Genomic DNA, 5,330 nt, shown 5'->3' on the forward strand with positions numbered 1-5,330 from the left:
CACGCAAGCAGTGCGCCCCGTAAGGAGAGCCGCCCAGGGTGAAAGAAAGTGCAGCCTGCCCAGGAATGGTGCCGCACACATGGAGAACTGATACAACAAGATGACGCAACAAAAAAGAAACACAGATTCCCGTGCCGCTGACAAAAACAGAAGCAGACAAAGAAGATGCAGCAAATAGACACAGAGAACAGACAACCGGGGTGGGGAGGGAGAAATAAATAAATAAATAAATCTTTTAAAAAAAAAAGACGAACAAGACAGTGAGCTGATGTGACAAGCAGGTGCTGCAAGTTGATGCAGCAAGAGACACAAGAAGGAAAAACATAATGAGAGATACAACAAAGCAGGGAACAGAGGTGGCTCAAGCAATTAGGCGCTTCCCTCCCACATTGGATGTCCCAGGTTCAGTTCCCAGTGCCTTCTAAAGAAACAAAGACAGCAGACACAGCAAGTGCAAAACAACAAGGGGTGGGAAGAAACATATAAAATAAATCTTTTTTAAAAATACCGATTCCACTGATTTAGTGCGTATAATTTTTCCTTTATAGCAGTAAAACTGTTTCCCTTATATCACATTTTTTGTAAAGCACATTGAGATCAAGATTGCTCACTTACTCCGTTTTTATCATTCACCCACTGAGCGAATAATCAGATGTAATAATTCCCCTTCCAGACTTCAAAATCAAGCCCCAGTTTTACTCTCCCCATTCCAGAATTCATGTTTTCCTCTCCCTGCATAGCAGTTTGTTCTACAGCCCATTTATCCTATACTTTAATGTTGCTTTACTAATGCTTTTATTTGCTTTCCAAAATTACAATATAAAACACCCAAAGCACATTCTAGATGTCCAAATGTTTTCAACATATTAAAATGACTTCTCAGATAATACAATATGTTTGAGAACAGAATTCAACAATAACTTTGGTAAAAACATCTGTTTGGCATTTGATTAACACTGGCAACATGAATCAAGAACAAGTAGCAGGAGAGAAATTAATAGCAACATGTAGTTTTTTTGGTGTTTTTGCTTTTTTAAACTTGTCTACAGTTTGTTCTTTTCCTGAACAGGCTCAAGGCTCACAAATGAGGCTTCGTATTACAAAAAGTTTGGTCTGGATTTTTTTTTTAATTTTAAAATTTTTATTAGAGAAGTTGTGAGCTTAGAAAGCAATCATGGATAATATGCATAATCCCATACATTACCCCACCACCAGCACCTTGCATTGTTGTGAAATATTTGTTCTAAATTGTATAAGAACATGATCAAAATATTACTGATAACTATGGTCCAAAGCTTATATTTGGTGTATTTTTCCATAAACCACCCTATTAACATCATGTATTAGTATTGTACATTTGTCATAATTCATGAGAGAACACTCTCATATTTGTGCTTTTACCGGGGTCTATCATCCACCACATGGTTTACTGTGTTATACAGTCCCATGCCTTGAATACACCATCTAAAGTATACACTCCATGGCTCTCAGTTTCATCACAGAGTTGTGCTGTCATTGCTTCAGTCAATTTTAGAACATTTATCTTACTCCAATAGAAAAAATCCCATTCCCCCTATTACTGACCCTTAGCATTGATACAGTACTTTCTTTGCTATTGATGCAACAATATTACAATATTGCTGTTAACTATGTTATTTGCCCCATGTATCACTATATTCTTAACACCTTGTAATAGTGACATGCATTTGTTCCAGTTCATAAAAGAATATTCTTGTATTTGTACTATTAACTATAATCCTCATCCAACACAGAGTTCACTGTTATAAGTCCCTACATTATTTTCTAGCTTTCTTTCAGTTGACATTTACCTCCCTAGACTATCCCTTTCAGCTACAATCATATTTCTAAATCAGGAGTGTTACTTAGCCTCATTATAATGTGTTACCATCAACTCTATCCATTTCTACATATTTACAATCAATCTAATTAAAAATTCTACATACATTAAGCATCAGTGCCCCCCGAGTCCTCATTTTATCTTTTAAAAACCTATACTCTAGATTTTAACTCCATGTGTTTACTCATCATATTTAGATCATATTATTGAGACCATACATGTCATATGTGTCCCAATTTCATTACTTCTTATAGCAGTACAGTATTCCATCATACATATATACTACATTTCATTTATTCATACATCAGTTGATGGACAATTGGGTTGTTTCCATCTTTTGGTAAATGTAAATAATTCCACTATGAACATCAGTGTGCAAATGTTAGTTCATGGCCCTGTTTTCTGTTCTTTTGAATATATTCCTAATAGAAGGATTGTTGATCATACAGCAGTTCTAGATTTTACTTCCTGAGGAACTGCCAAACTTTCTTCCACAGAGGTTGCACCATTCTGCATTCCTACCAACAGTGAATGAGTGTTCCTATTTCTCCATAGCCTCTCCAGCACTTCTATTTTTCTGCTTTCAAAATAACGGCCATTCTATAAGGTGTGAAATGATATCTCATCATAGTTCTGATTTGCATTTCCCTAATAGCTAGTGATATTGAACATTTTTTCATGTGTTTTGTCGCCATTAGTATTGTCTCTTTGGCAAAATGTCTTTTTAAGTCTTTTGCTCATTTTCAAATTGGATTGCTTACCTTTTTTTTTTTACATTTTCATTTTGAAATAATTTTTTAACTTATAGGACCAGCCCCACACAGAAAATTCCAACATAGTACTGACTCATTATTTTAAAGATTAAGTCAATCACCAGCACCTCTAGTCTTTCTCCCCTCCTATTCCAACGAAGCAGGAAGAAATCATGCTTTCCGTGTTTACGTATCCATGAATCATACCCCTCCATACTTTTACCTGAGCACACTATTTTCTGTATTTATTTATTTATATGTTCCTCTTACCCAACATAATATTGAGTCTTGAGGGCAGGACCGTATCTTATTAAGCTCCTTGTATGGACTTAATAAATATTTGTTGAATAAACAAATATAAAACAAAGACCATCTAATGATCTGAGCAATCAAATGAGCTTCTGGTTTATAGAAAAGCAACATTTTTAAAAAAGATACAAAATACCACTTTCAAAACTATCAAAAAGTGAGCGCACTTAATATCACTCAATCAGCTCATAACAGAGCATATTGAATGAAGGAGTAACAGAGAAAGTCAGTAGAAGGAAGGTAGAGAAACTTTTTCTTGCAAGGACTAGAACCAAGGGGCCCCAAATATCATCTGGCATCCATTCGATGTACAAATGGTTAGAAATGTACATGATAGGAACTCCAAGGATCTTTCAGATTCTTCACTTAAGGTCCTGATCAACTGTGGCCACAATATAACACTTGTGCTGAGTTATTCTCTGTACTAAGTAGTCATCAGCATAGGTTCCTTTGTGCGTGCATGGTAATCATTCAGATCTTGGATTCTTGGCAATCCTTAGAGTCACTCGATACTTCTATCACGATTTTTCAATTTCAGCCATGACAGTGTCAGTTATACAAGGGATATACTTGGCATACAAACAGTCCGTCATCAACTGCACTAAATCCAGTTTAGCTTTAATGGAAAAGTTGATAAAGTTGGTATTAACCTGCATGTGGTAAGGTGGGTCCAGCTGTGTATTATATTGGAAGAATAAGCAGGAAGGGTGTTGGGGCATTTCTCTTTCCTTGAGTGCACTGGGATCTTTCTTTTCTTTCTTTTTAGATTTTAATCTACCCTTTTCTTTAAGCCTCTGATCTTTGAGACTAAGCATTTGCTTCATGGTCACATACTTCCTTGCTTTCTTTTGCTTACCTATGTTCATGCTGCCTGTTTACCTTTTTATAATTAAGTGATATGGTCTTTTTATATAGCATGAAAATGAAATCCTTATCTGATATGTGGTTCACAAATATTTGCTCCCATTTAGGAGGCGGCCTTTTCACCTTCTTGATAAAATCCTTTGAAGCACAAAAGTTGTTAATTTTGAGGAAGTCCCATTTATCCAGTTTTATTTCATTTCTTGTGCTTTAGGTATAAGGTTTAAGGAACCATCACATACCAACAGATCTTGGAGATGTTTCCCTACATTTTCTTTTAGTTTTATTTGTCTAGCTTTTATATTATGTCTTTGATCCATTTTGAGTTAATTTTTGTATGTGGTGTGATATAGAGGTGCTCTTTCTTTCTTTTGGATATGGATATCCAATTCTCCCAGCACCATCTCTTGAATAGACTGTTCGGACTCATCTGCTTTGGCTTGACGGCCTTGTCAAAAATCACTTGACCATAGATGCAGGGGTCTATTTCTGAGCACTCAAAATTTTTCCATTGTTCTATATATCTATCTTTACGATAGCACCACACTGTTTTTTTTTACCACTGTAGCTAGTTAATATGATTTAAAGCCAGGATGTGAGAGTCCTCCAAGTTCAATCTTCTTTTTAAAGATGTTTCTGGTTATTCAGGGCCATTTAACTTTCCAAATACATTTGATACTTGGCTTTTCCATGTCTCCAAAAAGGTGATTGGAATATTTTTTGAGATTAGATTGAATCTGTAAATCGATTTGAGTAAAATTGACTTACTAACCATATTTATTCTTCCAATCAATGAACATGGAATGTCCTCCCATTTATTTACATCTTCTTTGATTTTTTTTTAGCAAAGCATTATAGTTCTCTGAATACAAGTGCTTTACATCCTTGGTTAAATTTATTCCTAAATATTTTATTTCTTTAGTCATTATTGTAAATGGAATTTTTTCTGAGTTCCTTGTCAGACTGCTCATTGCTAGTGCACAGAAACACTACTGATTTTTGTGTATTAATCTTGTGTCCTGCCACTCTGCTGAACTCGTTTATTAGCTATATTAGTTTTGCTGTAGATTTTTGGGGACTTTCTAAGTATAGGACCATATCATCTGTGAATAGCAAAAGTTATACTTCTTTCTTTCCAATTTGGATGGCTTTTTATTTCTTTTTCTTGCCTGATTGCTCTAGCTAGAACCTTTAACACTATACTCAACAACAGTGGTGGCAGTGGAAATCCTTGTCTTGTTCCTGATCTCAATGGGAACTTTTCAGTGTTTCACCAGTAAGTACAATATTAGCTGTGGGTTTTTCATACAAGTTCTTTATCATGTTGAGAAAGGTTCCTTCTTTTCCTATATTTTGGAATTTTTTTATCAAGAAAGGATACTCTATTTTGTTAAATCCTCTTTCTGCCTCTATTGAAATGATCATGTGATTTTTCTTCTTTGGTTTTATTAACGTGATGTATTACATTGATTGATTTTCTTGTGTTGAACCACCCTTGCATACCTGGGATAAAAGTCACTTGATCGTGCTGTATAATTCTTTTAATGGGC

The 5,330-nt window shown here is 35.1% G+C and overlaps 1 pseudogene; it reads right to left on the reverse strand.

Moving 5' to 3' along the window:
- Positions 1 to 3,092: 3,092 nt before the first annotated feature.
- On the reverse strand, positions 3,093 to 3,764 carry LOC131277131 (rRNA-processing protein FCF1 homolog pseudogene; annotated as a pseudogene).
- Positions 3,765 to 5,330: the final 1,566 nt, after the last annotated feature.

Source organism: Dasypus novemcinctus, chromosome X (genome assembly GCF_030445035.2).
Source record: "Dasypus novemcinctus isolate mDasNov1 chromosome X, mDasNov1.1.hap2, whole genome shotgun sequence".
Classification (NCBI taxonomy): Eukaryota; Metazoa; Chordata; class Mammalia; order Cingulata; family Dasypodidae; genus Dasypus; species Dasypus novemcinctus.